Genomic DNA, 18127 nt, shown 5'->3' with positions numbered 1-18127 from the left:
AGCCGCTTCTAAGGAGAGGCTGGCTTGAGAGGAAGCTGATTTGGCCGCTGGAGACCGGGCTGTGCCTTGGCGGGACACCGCGCGTCTCTGGCTGCAGTGTTTTAATGTGTAAGCAGGAAGGTTGGATGACGGCATCGGTGAGCAGGGGCCTCTCTGGGTGCAGTGTTTTAATGTGTAAGCAGGAAGGTTGGATGACGGCGTCGGTGAACAGCGGCCTCTCTGGCTGCAGTGTTTTAATGTGTAAGCAGGAAGGTTGGATGACGGCGTCGGTGAACAGCGGCCTCTCTGGCTGCAGTGTTTTAATGTGTAAGCAGGAAGGTTGGATGACGGTGTTGGTGAACAGGGGCCTCTCTGGGTGCAGTGTTTTAATGTGTAAGCAGGAAGGTTGGATGACGGCATCGGTGAGCAGGGGCCTCTCTGGCTGCAGTGTTTTAATGTGTAAGCAGGAAGGTTGGATGACGGTGTTGGTGAACAGGGGCCTCTCTGGGTGCAGTGTTTTAATGTGTAAGCAGGAAGGTTGGATGACGGCATCGGTGAGCAGGGGCCTCTCTGGGTGCAGTGTTTTAATGTGTAAGTAGGAAGGTTGGATGACGGTGTCGGTGTCGGTGAACAGCGGCCTCTCTGGCTGCAGTGTTTTAATGTGTAAGCAGGAAGGTTGGATGACGGCGTCGGTGAGCAGGGGCCTCTCTGGGTGCAGTGTTTTAATGTGTGAATAGGAAGGTTGGATGACGGCGTCGGTGAACAGGGGCCTCTCTGGGTTCAGTGTTTTAATGTGTGAATAGGAAGGTTGGATGACGGCATCGGTGAGCAGGGGCCTCTCTGGCTGCAGTGTTTTAATGTGTAAGTAGGAAGGTTGGATGACGGCGTCAGTGAACGGGGCCTCTCTGGCTGCAGTGTTTTAATGTGTAAGTAGGAAGGTTGGATGACGGCATCGGTGAGCAGGGGCCTCTCTGGCTGCAGTGTTTTAATGTGTGAATAGGAAGGTTGGATGACGGCATCGGTGAACAGGGAGCCACTACGTCCGCAGGGCTGCCCAGACCAGTCCTGGGTGGAGCCTGGGCTGGGGGTGGGGTGTGCCCTGCTGGGCCACGCTGGGCTGCCCCCTCCACTGGCGTGTGAGTGCTCTGAGCCTGGGGCCTTGGCTTGCTCATGGTACCCTCGCACCTGGCACAGTGCCTGGCATGGAGGGAGTGCTAATAAGTGTTTGCTGGAAGGTAGATTGGGCTTGACTGCGTCTGCTCAGGAGGTGGCGGGGCAGGAGTGAGTCTTGGGAAGTGGAGCTCGGCACTGCAGCCCCTCACACACTTGAGAGCGGGCCGCACGCTGTCGCCGAGGAGCAAACACGCTGGATTCTGACGCCTGACCTGACGCTTGGTGTCCCCGGGATCCTTCGGCTCCCAGCGTTCCGCCTGCAGGAGTAGAGCCGGCTCCGTGGAGCAGGATCTCCGGGAAGTGCAGGCTGCAGGAGGTCGGCTCTCCTCTAAGGGCCTTTGTTCCTGCTCAGCCTTCCCCTGGTGAGAGTTGGCACAGTTAGTGGAAAGGGCACAGGCTGCCTCGAGCCCTGCTGGCGCTGACTTGCCACTGGTGCAGTCTCACCTTGAAAAGTCCCTTCCCTTGTAATTTCCTTTCCTGCCGAGAGAGAGGCTCTTCTGGCATGAGTGTGGTCACGGCGGGGCCTTTCTGTTTCACTCCACCTCTCCCGTGTCCTGCAGCTGACGGGACCCCGGCAGGTCTGGAAGAAACCACAGGGAGAGAGAGACACACACAGGAAGGAAAGAAAGGGGGAAAATGGGAGGAAAAGGGAGAGGCATGAAAGAGAAGCAGACAAAGGAGGGAGGAAAAGGTAGAGAATGGAGAACATAAACACATCATAGGCAGGTTTCATGACCCACACACCATCACCAAGGGCTGTTTTTACTTGGGGCGATGGTTAATTTTTTGTGTTAACTTGGCTGCACCATGGTACCCAGATATTTGGTAAAACACCAGCCCAGGTGTTGCTGTGAAGGTATTTTTAAGATGAGATTAACATTTAAATCAGTAGACTTTGAGTAAAGTAGGTTATCCTCTGAATGTGGGTGGGCCTTGTCCAATCAGGTGAGGGCTTGAAGACGAAAAAACTGAGGTTCCCAGAGGAGGGGTAATTCTGCCTCCACACTCACTTTCTTAGGACTCAAGTTGCAACAGCAGCTGCGCCCTAGGTCTCCGGCCTGCCCACCTGCAGATTTGGAGCTTTCCAAACCTTCACAATCGTGTGAGTCCATCCCCGGAGATAAACCTCTGTCTGGTGTTGCATTTGCTGCTGGATAGAGGGGTAAGCAGACACACCTGTGAGGAGCATGCTGTCCAGTGGGAGAGACTCAGCCACCTTGGGGTCTTGCACTGGGTCAGAGGTTTGGTGATAGACCCGGTGGAGACACAGGGGAGAGATGACTGGGGAGCAGGTGTGGTCAGAAGGGACCTCGAGAGGGACGGCGCTGAAGGGAGCCTTGGCTGAGGGGTGGTGCCTGCTCTAAGCACCACTTGCTTGCTGTAGGTACGTCAGGTGGAGGGAGTTGTGCAAAGAAGGGCCTGGCGACGTAGAATAGCTGACGGGTGAGGCTTGTGAGGCCTGAGGAGTCTCCGCAGCCCCTCCCCACCTGTGTCTGCACTGACTTCTCAGTTTGGCTGTCACTTCCTCAGAGGAGCCTTTCTGGCCTATTTGATTGAAGCCCCCTAAGGTATGGTCCCATAGCATCAGGTACCTCAGTTGTCACACAGAGTCACAGTTAACATTTATTTGAGGGATTATGTGATAAGCAATCTGTATCTGATGCCAGAGTGGGTTGGAAGAACTTGCTACTGGCGACAGGTGAAAGAATTAGGAGGCTCTTGCCAAGACCGTGAGAGAAATGATGGAGGTAGAAATAGTGGGGGCTGCTTTGATGCTGAAAAGGGAACGGACTAGACAGGTGTCGAGGACATGGGTCTGTCCCCATCAGAGGTGCAGACCATCTCTTTCCTGCCTATTATTCTCCCCCCAGAACCTAGTGTGGTGGCTGGCAGAGAGCGAGGACTGAAAAATGTTCGTTGAAAGGATGAAGGAACGACTGATAGCTGCGTTTCCTGGCACACACGGTGCTTCCTAAGTCATGGTTTAGGGCTACATGAGTGAACGGCTCCGCTGCATCCCAGCGTTGTGTCTCTACGAGAGCCATGGCTGCTGGAGCGTTGCTGTCAGGGCTGAGGCATCACGATGCTTCTGCATCCTGCGCCGCATTCTAAAGGCTGCTGTGTGAGGGTCAGAGCCACCCGGACGGTATGCACACAGAGAGGCGTCCTATGGATAATAGGTTTGGGAGATTCCTTATTTCCCTTTCTGTTAAACAGAAAGCCTGGTTCCATTCTGGGACTGCAGGCCGAGAGTGTGGCCTTCCTCGGACTTGCTCTGGGAGTGAATCCTGACACACATCTGGTTTGCAGTATGTGCCAGGAATGGGCTTAGGCACTTCACACACGTCATCTTATGTAATATTCGTAATTCTCTGAAGAGGTACAATCTCAATTTTCCATCACAGGAAACCAAGACAGTCAGGCTAATGACTTCCCCAGGGTCACTTGGCTGGTAAATCCTAGAGTGGGGAGGGGCATCCCGCAGGCTTGAAACCCCTCTCTTTATGCCAGTGGGTCTCAACCCAGGCTGCCCACTCCAGTCCCCTGGGGAGCTTTCTTCCAGGCCCAGGCCTGTGACATTAGACCCTCTGGGGTGGGGCCCAGAATGAGAGGCTGTCAAAGCTTCAGGGGTTTCCAGTGGGCAGCCAGGGTTGAAAAGCACCAACCCACAGCCTCAGCCACCATCTGTGTCTCTTAAAAATCCAGATTCCTGCCAGGTCATTCCACCTGGATGTCCCAAATTTGGGACATCCTAAACAGCACTCCCTCTCCAACAGCCTCGATTTAGAATTCCTTCACTAAAACACTCCACACAGAAATGCTTGAGTTGTTCTTGACTTCCGCTTTGCTCTGACCACATCCCACAGGCATTAAGTTCTGTTGATTCCTTCTTGACACCCCTTCAGTCCGACGCCCCCTCCCCAGCCACCACACTGCCACCCCACAATTTCTCTCATGGGTTTCTGCAAGAGTCGCTTTATTTTTTGCCCATCACCAGAAAGCTTCTGCGTACTGGTATTAGGGTGATCTGTCTAAAATGCTTGACAACCTTCGGTTGCTTCTGTTGACTTTAGGAAAAGTATCCCAACTCCTCTCGTGTCGTGCCTTGCCCTGAGAGACCAGTCCTCTCCTGCTGTGTTATTTCGGGCGGCCTGCAGTGTTAAAGTACTCGTAGTTTTCCCTCCAAGCACTCAATGCCCTGGGCCTGTCTGCCTCTGCACAGGCAGTTTCTCATGCTTACAATGCCCTTTCCTGGGTAAATCCAATTCATCCTTCAACACCCTATTCAGAGGCACCCTCTTCCAGGGGTCCCCTTAGATAACCTCTGCCCAACAGGCTGGTTTAGGTATCTTTCTGCCCTTTCTTTTTTTTTCTTTTTGAGATGGAGTTTCGCTCTTGTTGCCCAGACTGGAGTGCAAAGGTACAATCTCGGCTCACCGCAAACTCCGCCTCCCGGGTTCAAGCGATTCTCCAGCCTCAGCCTCCTGAGTAGCTGGGATTGCAGGCATGCACCACCACACCTGGCTAATTTTATATTTTTAGTAGAGACAGGGTTTCTCCTTATTGGTCAGGCTGGTCTCGAACTCCCAAACTCAGGTGATCTGCCAGCCTCGGCCTCCCAAAGTGCTGGGATGAGAGGTGTGAGCCACCGTGCCCAACTTCTTTCTACCCTTTCTATGTGCCACAATTGTACTGCTTTAAATTAGGTTGTATTTTCCTATCTGGTTGTCTGTCTTCTCCACTGGATTGAGAGCCTCTTGATATTGGGCTTTACCTTACTCATATTTGCACTCCCTGACCCAACATTGCCCAGCATCACATGGCCACACGGCATGCATTTGCCAAATCAAGAAGAGCTAAAAGATGACATAAAGCATGGACTCTGACCCCAGACTGCAAAAACATAATGCCAGAGGGCTGGGTGCGGTGGCCCACACCTGTAATCCCAGCACTTTGGGAGGCCGAGGTGGGTGGATCACCTGAGGTCAGGAGTTTGAGACCAGCCTGGCCAACATGGTGAAACCCCATCTCTACTAAAAATACAATAATTAGCCAGGTGTGGTGGTACATGCCTATAATCCCAGCTACTCAGGAGGCTCAGGCATGAGAATTGTTTGAACCCCAAAGGAGGAGGTTGCAGTGAGCCGAGATCATGCCACTGCACTCTAGGCTGGGTGACAGAGTGAGACTCAGTCTAAAAACAAAACATAATGCCAGAGAATTCGGTAGGATGGCTTGGAGAAAGCAGAAGAAAGGTGGGAGTCATCGGAAAAGATTCTAGTATCCTGGGTAAGAAGTTGTAAGCTTAGAATGAAAGTTTAGGCTGTAAGGCCAGGCGCGGTGGCTCACACCTGTAACCCCAGCACTTGGGGAGAACGAGGTGGAGTGTTGCTTGAGGCCAGCAGCTTAAGACCAGGCAGGCGACATAGGAAGACCCTGTTTCTAAAACATAAAAATTAAGATATTTAAAAAAAAGAGAGCTCAGGACATAGAAACGGGGAGGAAGACATGATCCTAAAAGCAGCAAGAAAGGCAAAACTTATGATCACAGATTATTTTCTGATAAAGGTAGGGACATTTTTAGACAACCTCCTGCATGCATCCAAATACATTTTTTTTTTTTTTTGACACGGAGTCTCGCTCTGTCGCCCAGGCTGGAGTGCAGTGGCGCGATCTCACTGCAAGCTCTGCCTCCCAGGTTTACGCCATTCTCCTGCCTCAGCCTCCCGAGTAGCTGGGACTACAGGCGCCTGCCACCTCGCCCGGCTAGTTTTTTGTATTTTTTAGTAGAGACGGGGTTTCACCATGTTAGCCAGGATGGTCTCGATCTCCTGACCTCGTGATCCGCCCGTCTTGGCCTCCCAAAGTGCTGGGATTACAGGCTTGAGCCACCGCGCCCGGCCCCAAATACATTTTTTAAAAACCCAACTACCTACAAAGTTATATCAGGGGAATACCTGGTTATAGGTTCTTGAACTATTTTTAGTGAGAAGCTAAGTATCTATATCTGAAACTACAGTAACACTAACATAAAGGTATTTATCATATTTGTGACAAATATGGTCTTCTATGTCCTGGAGAAATCCCCATATTATGAATTCTCCTCTTGAAGGTAGAAGCTACAATTCAGTATCCAGCCTCCCTAGAAGCTAGAGCAAAGGAATTGACCTAGGCTCTGTCAGTCAGACTTTTATTTGGAAGAAGACGGTATAAGAAAGGAGAGCTGTGTGGAATCTCTTCCTCGAAGGAGTGGTGTGTTGTGGTGGAGAGAAATCCAGCTTTCAGAAGAGCAGTGGCAGAGATTCTCATCCAGTCCTCCACTGCTCAGTGTTAGGGGTGTGAATGCAGGGTCAGCACCCAGGTGTGATGGGCCATGCCTGAGAGAAGTCCTGTGGGGTGAATGGATATTGCCCTGGCTTCATAGCCTCCGGGACGAATTCTTTGGCTCTCCCTGAAATACTGTGAGCTATCAAGTACCCTTTAGTAAACTTCTTTTCTTTTCTCTTTTTTTTTTTTTTTTTTTTGAGACAAAGTTTTGCTCTTGACTCCCAGGCTGGAGTGCAATGGCGCGATCTCGGCTCGCCATAACCTCCGCCTCCCGGGTTCAAGCGATTCTCCTGTCTCAGCCTCCTGAGTAGCTGGGATCACAGGCATGTGCCACCACGCCCAGCTAATTTTGTATTTTTAGTAGAGATGGGTTTTTCCATATTGGTCAGGCTGGCCTTGAACTCCCGACCTCAGGTGATCCGCCCGCCTCGGCCTTCCAAAGGGCTGGGATTACAGGCGTGAGCCACCGCGCCTGGCCAGTAAAATTATTTTCTAAATAAATTTCTGACAGAATCACTAAAGTGGATTCTGTTGCTTGCAACCAAAAACCCTGACTGATATGATTGCTTATATATAAAAGTGTTCAGAAGAATGATGTGATCAAAATAGAAAACAAAAGACAGACTACAGTATAACAAGCAAATACAAATAAAAAGAAAGTAGAGGTCTCAATGCTAGTATCAGACAAGATGGAATTCAGGTCGAAAAAACCATTAAATAAGTGCACTTTATAATGCAAATAAGTGTAATTATCAAGAATATATAATTGTATATATGGCTGTTTATGCACCAATAACATAGCAACTTGGTTAATAAAGTAGAAATTACAAGAGATAAAGGGAGAAAGTACAAACTACATTAGTAGACTACTTCTTCTAGTTTGTAACATTAAGTAAGGTAAATCTAACTGATATATATTAAATAAACTGTACCCTGGAAATAGAAAATGTACCTTCTTTTTAAGTGCCCATGTTACATTTGTGAATGACAGATATCCCAAGAGTATAAATAGTACAGGAGATATTCTCTGATCATCATGTAATAAAATTAATCATAAAGCCAGAAAAAAATTCTCCCTTGTACTCAGAAACGAAAAAATCTTTATTTTCATATTGAAATGTTTATAATAAGATGATAAGATATCTGGGATTTGGAGTAAGATGAACCAAGATTCATCATATATTGGTAATCATTGAGCTGTGTAATGGGTATATAAAATCCTTTATCCTATTTCTATACTTTTCTTTATGTTTAGAATTTTCAATTAAAAAAATTTAAAACCATTTTATCAAATACTCTTTTTTTAACAGGGAGTCTCACTTTGCCACCCAGGCTGGAGTACAGTGGTGAGATCGCAGCTCACTGCAACCTCTGCCTCCCAGGTTCAGGCAATTCTCCTGTCTCAGCCTCCCAAGAAGATGGGATTACAGGTGCCCGCCACCACACTCAGCTAATTTTTGTGTTTTTAGTAGAGACAGGGTTTTGCCAGACTGGTCTCAAACTCCTGACCTCCAGTGATCCACCCACCTTGGCCTCCCAAAGTGTTGGGATTACAGGCGTGCGCCACGGCACCCAGCCCAAATACTCTTGATATAAAGAAGATATAGATATCAAAATTGTAAAATTTCTAGAAAACAGCAGTTATGAAACCTATAAAAAATAAAGCAGAGCTCATGGGAGATTTTAGTCTTAAGTATTTAAGTATTTAAATCAATCCAGAAAGAAATGGAAAAAAAAGTGAATTAGTATCCAACTCAAAAAATTAAGAAAAAGGTACAATAAAATAAACCAAGAAAAGAGGGGACACAATAAACACAGATAAAAGCAGAAATTACTGAATTAGAAAATAGAAAAAGGTAGTGCCAAATCTTAAAGCTGCTTCTTTAGTACAAAATAAATCGCTAAATGACTAGAACTAACTGGATCACAGGCTTATTAAAATAATGCTAGAATGTATGGCTTTTTACCCAGAAATGTTTGCAGCGATTGCCCAGTTAGACCATAAACTTGATTATACAGTTGTTAATAGCAGAGGCAGACCCGACTCAGTACTCACGCAGGAGGGAAAGTATTTTGAAAAAGAAATTTGGAAAAGATAAAATGAAGCTGTTGCACCATAACTAATTTTCACAGTTAATTTCTGCCTAAAATTGAGATGTGCCCATAGGCAGAATATTTTTCTTTCTGCTTATTATTTGGGCCTGGATGACCTCTCTTAGTTCTTGCTTCTACATACCAGAACCAGGTACAAGTAGCACGTACAGCCTCCTGCAAGCCATGGCTTACCTCAATTTCAGCACTAAAGTATTAGGTTGGTGCAAAAGTAATTGTGATTGTTGCCATTGAGGATTAGAAATCATTCTACTATAAAGACACATGCACACGTTTGTTTATTGCAGCACTGTTCACAATAGCAAAAACTTGGAACCAACCCAAATGCTCATCAATGATAGACTGAAAAAGAAAAGTGGCACATATACACCATGGAATACTTTGCAGCCATAAAAAAGGATGAGTTCATGTCCTTTGCAGGGATATGAATGAAGTTGGAAACCATCATTCTCAGCAAACTAACACAAGAACAGAAAACCAAACATTGCATGTTCTCACTCATAAGTGGGAGTTGAACAACGAGAACACATGGGCACAGGGAGGGGAGCATCACACACCGGGGCCTGTCAGGGGGTGGGAGACAAGGGGAGGGATAGCATTAGGAGAAATGCCTACTGTAGATGACGGGTTGATGGGTGCAGCAAACCACCATGGCACATGTGTACCTATGTAACAAACCTGCACGTTCTGCATATGTATCCCAGAACTTAAAGTATAATAATAATAAAAAAACCACGATCACTTTTGCACCAAACTAATACTTTTTTTCATAAATTTCTAGCTAGCAACTGGCATCGCATCCCCACTGTCTCCAGCCCCTCGACTGCTGTTCCCTCTCTTTCTGCCTGTGCTTCCTCTCCCCAGCTCAACGTGGCTCTGTTGAGGTCACCTTGCTGCATCTCGCCTCTTTCCCTCCACGGCTTGGATCTATTATCCCTGGGAAGTACTCCACCTGTGGGAGTCTATCTGCCTCTCTCCCAGACCTTTCAGCTCCCTCATTAAATATTGAACAAAAAATTAATGGGCACCTGGTGTGTAGGAGGGACTGTGCAATCGACTGCGATACAGTGAAGAGTCACACAGACATGGCCCCTTCTCACGGAGACCTGCACCTGGGGCAGAGCACAGCGATCCAATAATGACTTCACTAAAGGCTTAGTTACAACCAAGGCAAGTGCCGTGAAGAAAGCACCGCTTCACATCCCCCACATCTTCCAGGTCTGGTGAGTCACTTCCTATGTTTGCTTTTGTGCTTTCTAGCCCAGACCCCACAGAACAGCAATTCCAACACTCTCTTACCAGCTCCCTCCACTCCATTGCTCCTTGTTCTTTGGCAAACCACCAAGCATGGAGTAAATTCATTTATTATTGTGTATTTTGAGATAGGATCTCCCTATGTTGCCCAGGCTGGATTTGAACTCCTGGGCTCAAGCAATCCTCCTGCCTTGGCCTCCTGAGTAGCTGGGACTACAGGTGTGAGCCACCATACTCAGCAACATGGAGTAAATTCAGATTGACACCTTCCTTCTTTACACCAGGAACCTGAACGATGCTGATGAACCACACTTCAGCGGGAATGGGAGCTCCAGTGCTTTGATGCATCCAACCCCAACTGCACTGCACACTTCTTTTTTTTTATTGAGACGGAGTCTCACTCTGTCACCCAGGCTAGAGTGCCGTGGTGTGATCTCCGCTCACTGCAGCCTCTGCCTCCCGGGTTCAAGTTCTCCTGCTACAATCTCTCGAGTAGCTGGGATTACAGACACACGTCACCACGCCCAGCTAATTTTTGTATTTTTAGTGGAGACGAGGTTTCACCATATTGGTCAGGCTAGTCTCGAACTCCTGACCTCAGGTGATCTTCCCACCTCGGCCTCCCAAAGTGCTGGGATTACAGGCGTGGGCCACCGCGCCCGGCCTGCACTGCCCACTTCTTAGCAATGTTCACACACACACTCCTCGTCTCCACAGTGGCTGCTCCACACTGCTCAGTACTGTCTCCAGATGATCTCACCCTCATTTCACAGGGTGCCTTTGTGACTTACTTCGCAAAGAAAATAATCACCGCCATCAGGAACTCTCCTCTCTTGCTCCACCCACTCACCTGCTTACATGATATTCCTTCTCACCTCCTTCTCCCATCGCTCTGATAAGGGCCCCTTCTGTCTTTAAGGTGAATTTCTCCTCCCGCTGTCTCCTGCCCTGACCCTGTGCCCTGGGTCCCATTTAATTTCCGCTGCTAAGAATTGGTTCTGTTAGTCACGCGTCTTTTTCCATGTCATCCTTCTCTATCCCTCGTCCGTCCCTTCCCCTTAGCATACAAACACACCCAGCATTTTCACATCCTGAAACAGACAACAATAAAATTCCCTTTCTCTTGCCTCTGTTTTTCCTTCTAGCTCTCTATTTCCCTCTGATTACTTAGCCAAGCACCGGGCAAGAATGCGCTCCAGGGATTCTGAATGTTCCCAACACAATGACAAGTGTTTGAGGTGACGGATCTGCTAATTGCCCTATTTGATCATTGCACATATGTACATGTACCAAACTATCACACTGTACCCCATAAATATGTATAATTATCATGTGTCAATTAAAAATAATAGTAAAAGAAAAAAAGGCCAGGCACAGTGGTGCACACCTGTAATCCTAGCACTCTGGTAGTCCGAGGACGGTGGATCATGAGGTCAGGAGTTCTACACCATCCTGGCCAACATGGTGAAACCCCATCTCTACTAAAAATACAAAACTTAGCCGGGCATTGTGGCAGGTGCCTGTAGTCGCAGCTACTTAGGAGGCCGAGGCAGGAGAATCACTTGAACCTGGAAGGCAGAGGTTGCAATGAGCCGAGATCGTGCCACTGCACTCCAGCCTGGTGACAGAGCGAGACTCCATCTAAAAAAAAAAAAAAAAAAAGAAGGGTTCCATTTTCTGTCTCCACTCACTGTGCCCACCTCTCTTCTGCTTACAACCCCTGCTGAAATCGTTGGTTTCCATTTTCACCAAACCAGTAAAAGTATCCCATACATCTCTGTGGTCACATCCAGGGGCCTTCTGACTTCTTTTGGCACTTGGTACAGGTGAGCCCCTCCTTGCTGGAACTCCTTACTCTTGGTTTTCATAACACCACTTCCCTGGTCTTTATAGTATTTCTGGCCTCTTCTCAACCTCTTTTGTGAATTTTTGGTTTTACCTCTGCTGTCTTTTACGTCTGTATCCCCGGGATTCTGACCTTGCTATCAAGGTTCTTTGTCTACTCTTTCTACTCAGCTTGAGTGATTTTGCTCACAACCAGGTTTTCAGCTGTCACCCCCCTGCTCTTTGTGCCAAGTTCTCTCGCCCATTCTTTCTCTGGAGAGCTTCCTCCTGACCTCCAGACATGCTCCCCGACTTGGCTATACCCTTGGCAGATCCGTCACGCTCAGCACTTCGGGCCTGCATCTGTCTTCTTCCTCTCCACACCTCGGGACACGCCAGGATTTCTGTCCTGCGCTTCACATCTCAGTGGATTGCAACACTGCAGGCAACTGCCCAGAGAGCAAAGCGTTATCGCAGGGGCCTTCTGTCCCCAACTTGCCAACACCGCTGACACTTTCTCTGAAATATATTCACCCCTGCCCTCTAAGCAGCCTCTCTCCCCACCCCAGTCGTGCTGCCAAAACCTAGGTTCAGATGCAGAGAGGCCGTGGGTAAATTTCCAGCCTCCTGCTTCCATCCTCTCCCCATCTACGCTGGCTTTAAAAAAAATCTGAACAGATCTTTGTGTCCCACAGATAGGATCATGCTTTCCTCAGCAGAACTTGTCCTGAGCTCCCCGTGGGCTATAGGACAAAGCCTAGTGTCTTTTCCCTGAAGCCAAGGCCCTTCATTGAGGTTCCCACTGCGGTGTCCTCGATCCTGCGATCTATGCTCCTGTAGCTCGGACTTGCTTGCCACACTCTCTACTGAAGGCACCCCTCTTCCATTTGTCCTTCTAGCAGATGCTTCCTCTTCCAAAGGACGCAGCTCCGATGTGCCTTCTGGGAGGCACCACAGAGATGCTTGGCACGCGTCTCCCACTGCCCTTCCTTCTCGACTTCACTGCAGGAATCGCCCTGCAGTGGCACCACTTCTTCTCAAGTCTGACAGTAAGCCCTTGCAGACCAGATGCCACATCTTCCTACAGGTACGTCCCAAGTTTCTAAAGCAGTGCCTAGGACCTTGCTAATGCCCAGTAGATGTTCGCTGGGATGATCTGATGCCCCCCAAACTCGTTGTTAGTTGCTGCCTCTTTCTCTGTTGCAAACACAGCTTCCATGTCGGGATTGCTGAGGGGCTGCCCCACCTCACAGACGTGCTCTCTCTTCCTTCTCCTTTCTTCACCATGGAGGTGTCCCTTCTCCAGTCTCTGTGGGGAGAAAATGCTCTCTCGTGTCATATCTGAAATTTTTCTTCCTTCTATGTCCTCTTGACACCTGGCTTGTTCTGTGAAAATGTCCTCTGAAGTCCCCAGCCCAGCCCAGCTCTGTGGTGGGGCAAAGGGGGAGCCTGGTACCAGGGTCGTGGGAGCTCTGTGCCCTGGTGTGCCACCTTGCTGGGTTCATCTCAACTAATGAGCTTTTTGTATCCCTGTGCCAACCTTTGGGCTATTTCCTTTTCTAGTCTTGGTTTTGAGTTTCTTCTTCTGACATTTAATTACCAGGAAGAAAAGTGGGAGGGATGTATTTTCTCAGAGAACTCCATGATTGTAAAATCATGGTGCCTGGTGTCAGGGGTGTGACACCCACAGGGACACGGCTGGGTGCTTCTGTAGCTCATTCTTGCTTCCCCGTCACACTGGCCTTCTCTGCAGAGGTCAACGCCCTCCTACAGACCCCCTGCCCAACTCTCCCAGCCTCTTGCTTTTTCTCTCAATCAGGCTAGAAAAAATATTCCAATCTCCAAATTGGGACCCTCAACAAAGGAGGTTTTATTCTTTGTGAAATTTGTTTGCATAATAAGCCTTAATAAGCCTTACAATTATGTGGCATTTAAGTGAGATCTATAATAATTTTATAGAAAAAGCATAAATGATACTAAATTGGAACTGTTTGAGAGAATATGGACTGTAAGTGTGCTGAGGCAAGTAAAACCACTGCAGAAAAAGGATTTAAAAGCAGGGAGAAATAAAACACTCTTAGCCATATTTTCCAGTAAGAGACATTCCAAAGCCTACTTCAATCAAAACTGCTTTTGTGTTAGTCAAGAGTGTTGGCATGTAAAATCTATCATTTAAAATAGTTTCCAAATACATTAGAAAGTGAGAAATGACAAGGTCCATGAGAGGATTCCTGTGCTGTCACTAAGTATCCTTGCCTGGGAAGTCCAGGCAAGGGCATGTTATAGGTGAATTGTGTCCTTCGGAAGGATACATCGACATCCTGTCCCCGAGAACTAACCTTGAAAGTACAGTCATTGCAGATGTGATTTGTTAGGACAAGGTCATGCTGGACAGGGTGGACCCCTCATCCAATATGACCAGAGTCCTCACAAGAAGACGGTGTGAGGACACAGAGGACACCATGTGACAGCAAAGGCAGAGGCTGAGTTTTGCCATCGCCAGCCGAGATCACCAAGGGCTGCAGCCACACAGAAGCTGAACGATGGGGACTGGTGACAGCCTGGCCCTGCCGCACCTCGATTTTGGACCTGCAGCGTCCAGCACTGTCAGTGAACACATGTCTGTAGTCTGAGCCAGTTTGTGGCAATATGCTACAGCAGTCCTGAGAAACTAACAGGCAGGAGATGAATGTCCAAGGCTGTGCGTTTCTTCGAAGGGTGAAACCTGGCTGCTGTGTGGCCTCGTTCACCATACCATCCGGGTTAACACTCCGGTAGTTTGGCTTGCCATATGAAGGAAGCATTAGTAAAAACGAATGCGGGATGGCTCCGCGCTGAGATGGGACAAATTGTTTGTACATTGTGGTGAATTCATACATAAAATTATTGGTCTTTTGCCAGCAACACTACCCTGTAATTAGGTGTCTTTCATTTGTGAAAGGGTGTGGCGAATGTTGGTTTAATGTTGGTCAGTTTAATAAAAACCGATTTGCCAAGATTTAATTCTGCAGAAATAAAATTTGCCTGATAAATTCATCAAAGTTACCGCATTTGTTGACTTACTAAATTTATCATTCATGTTGAGTCACTTTACCGGCAAACAGAGCTCTGGAAAGAGTTAATTCATTTCCAGTTTTGTCGGTGTTATCTGGCAGTATTTAAGTAAGGTTCAATTTCTCGAAGGCTGGCACTTGAGGGTAATATAGTCCTCTATGAATGAATGTATGTAGAATCCAATAATGCATATTTTACCGTCAGAAACCCCAGTTTCAGGATTTTATACGAACATTGTTTTCTGTTAGAATATCAATTTTTGCTTTGACAAGCTTTTCTGCAGATAGTGGTTATAAGATTCTTTTTCCAACTTCTCAAATACTCCATCAACCTTCGCTGGTGATTTCTGGCCATTAGTAGCCCAAATATTAGCACATGTTAGAGTCATTCCTGTCACTTCCTAGTTTGTTTCTTACTCTATCCATATTTTAACTTTTAAAGCACTATTTTACTATCTTTTATTCTTCACATTTTTGTCGTTATGGTATAGGCATATTACATTACTACAGTCTTTTGTAGTAATACCTTAGGTCATCGCCACCTCGAAAGGTTTTCTCTCTTCACATTGAATCTTTCTCCAAACTGCCACCAAGCCTGTGTATCCTTAATGCTTTCTGTTAGAGTTCACAATGTGAGCACTTCTTTAAATCTAAGTGTTTATAAAACGCTGAATAGGCCCAGTGTGGTGGCTCACACCTGTAACCCCAGCACTTTGGGAGGGTGAGGCAGGAAAGATTACTTGAGGTCAGGGGTTGGATACCAGCCTGGCCAACATGGGCAAACCTGACTCTACCGAAAAATACAAAAATTAGCTAGGTGTGGTGTGTGTGCCTGTGGTACCAGCTACTCAGGAAGCTCAAGTGGGAGAGTCACTTGAACCTGGGAGGCAGAAGTTGCTGTGAGCCAACATCGCGCCAGAGTGAGACCCTGTCTCAAAAAGAAAAACAAAACGCAAAACAGTTAATAAACAAATATAGCAGTTGATAAATTTAACAATGCCTTGTGCTGCTTTCGATGGTTTCAACAGCCTGAGTCTATTTTATAGTTTTAGTTATAATTTAGTAATTTAGTTCTAATTTAGAAGTGACGGTTTTGCAGCAGCCTCTGTGTAGCCTGCTCATTGAATGTCAGTTTCCTGTGTTTCACATTTCAGATTCTGTGAGTTCTCTTTTGCATAAAACATAAGGAAAATATTCATCCAATAGAATAGCTTAACAAATCTGTGAATCGGGGGAAATAAAAAGGCAATTGACTAAGTTGCAAATATGTCATTGGAAGAAAAAAATGCAACTTGTCATTTATGACGTCATTGTCACTTCCACATAGCCTGCCCTGACACTTCGTAATCTAACCCCTAATAGTTCACTGTCAAATCTGAGGCGCAGATAGTGATTTCATCTGAAATGTTAAAGTACATCTCAAGTCAGAAAGAATTCCTTACAGGCCAAGGCATCTGAAGATGGTGTCTCTGGCTTAGTTGCTCTTTTGTTTGTTGAAGATAGGATATTGGGTGACATTTGATTCAGATAATCGGGTCAGAATTCAGCTCTGTGATGTCCTGTGCAGCTCCGGTCTCCTGTGACTTCCCAACGCAGGTGCTGGAGAGGAGGGCGTAGCCTCCATGTAGCCCTCAGTGAACGACAGACCCGAGGCATCCACCAATGCTCATTAAAGTGGTTTCCAAGCGTTCCAGAATATGTGGGAGAAAATATACCCTTGGAAATGTTGAAATGTTTTATAAGCAAGCACATCCAGTTCCTGGGCAGCTCCAACTTGCTTGGCTCTCATTTGCCCGACGGCTCAGCTGCAATGCTGCCAAGGAAAACAGTCATTGAAAGTCACACAGGTAAGGTGTGGTGTCACAAATCAGTCACACCCTGCTTCTTGCCACAGGGACAAATTGATGACATTGCAGGAGACACAGATATCCTCATCTCTGAGTGGAAGACTGATGTGGCTCCACTCCCTCCATATGAAGCAGTAAGCGAGGACAATGCTCAGAGCCGACCTCTGGGTGGTTCCCAGAATGTGGGGTGACCCAGCTGCATACACGAGCCTGTCACAGCACCACAGGCTCCCTGTCACCAGCACTCATCTGGGCGGCACAACCTTCTCAGAGTGGACTGGGATGTTCTCATCATACTGCATGCATTCATTTTCTTTTGCTGCTGTAGCAAATTACACAGACTTGGTGGCTTCAAATGACACCAATTTATTCAGAAGTCCAAAATCAGTTTCATGAAGCGAAAGTAGAAGTGTTGGCAGGGCTGGCCTCCTCTGAAGGCCCCAGGGGAGAATCGCTTTGCCCTTTCAGCTTCTAGCAGTCACCCGGATTCCTGGACTTGTGACCCCTGCCTCTGCCTTCACACTGTCCCTCCAGTCTCTGTTACCATCATCACAGTCCCTACTCCTGTTCTGCGGTCAGATCTCCCCCGCCTCCTCACAAGGACACTTGTGAGGACACTGGGCCCACCTGGGTAATCAGGAGCATCTCCGCATCTCAAAACCCTCAACTTCATCACATCTGCAAAGTCTCTTTGGCCATATAAGGTGACATGTACAGATTCTGGGGATGAGGACATGGATATCTTTAGGGGCTGTACTCAGCCTTGCATGCTGGGCCAGGGTGTGCAGTCACCATTGATGAAAGCTCAGTTTATCACTCGCCATTCCGAAAACACGTAAAGCCAGGGGAGGGCTGGGGGAGATCCTCCTTCACTGGGGCTTGCAGGGACCATGCAACCATCTTGGGTGGAAATAGGTCTTTCAAGGCTGTTGCTGCTACTCTTGCAAAACACACACACGCATGCACACATGCATGCACACATGCATGCACACTCACACATGCACGCACACACACATGCACACATGCTCATACACACACTCATGGACACACACACTCACATGCACACTCACACTCACACACGTGCCACACTCACACTCAAGTGCAAATGCACTAACACACACATGCACACTCCACATGCTCACACACTCAAATGCACTCACATTCACATGCACATACACTCACACACTCATGCACACACACTTTCACACACATTCATGCACTCACACTCACACACATTCACATGCGCACATACAGACATCAATGCACACTCACACTTACATGCACACACATGCACTCACACACATGCACACACACACGCACACACACAGACACACCCTCTCACACACACATGCACACACTCACATGCACGCACACACACTCACACGCACACACTCACACACACGCACACACTCACACACTCACATGGACACACACCCTCTCACACACACGGACACACTCACATGCACTCACACACACACGCACACACTCACACACGCACACACACACTCACATGGACACACACCCTCTCACACACACTTACATGCACACACATGCACT

The 18127-nt window shown here is 47.6% G+C and overlaps 1 long non-coding RNA gene across 2 annotated transcripts; it reads left to right on the top strand.

Annotated features, from left to right (window-relative positions):
* LOC144340886 (uncharacterized) lies at positions 1 to 14699 on the top strand. 2 transcript variants are annotated; one of them, XR_013417422.1, is made up of 6 exons: positions 1 to 1514; positions 2171 to 2314; positions 3024 to 3298; positions 7791 to 7910; positions 9632 to 9815; positions 12570 to 14699. It is a non-coding gene; the product is annotated as an uncharacterized LOC144340886 (long non-coding RNA). The 2 variants fall into 2 exon arrangements; XR_013417423.1 differs by lacking the exons at positions 7791 to 7910; positions 9632 to 9815.
* The last annotated feature ends 3428 nt before the right edge of the window (positions 14700 to 18127 follow it).

The sequence above is a fragment of the Macaca mulatta genome, chromosome 5 (assembly GCF_049350105.2).
Source record: "Macaca mulatta isolate MMU2019108-1 chromosome 5, T2T-MMU8v2.0, whole genome shotgun sequence".
NCBI classification, from domain to species: domain Eukaryota; kingdom Metazoa; phylum Chordata; class Mammalia; order Primates; family Cercopithecidae; genus Macaca; species Macaca mulatta.
Note: the sequence above shows the minus strand (reverse complement) of the source record. Positions and strands in the feature narration are given on the sequence as shown.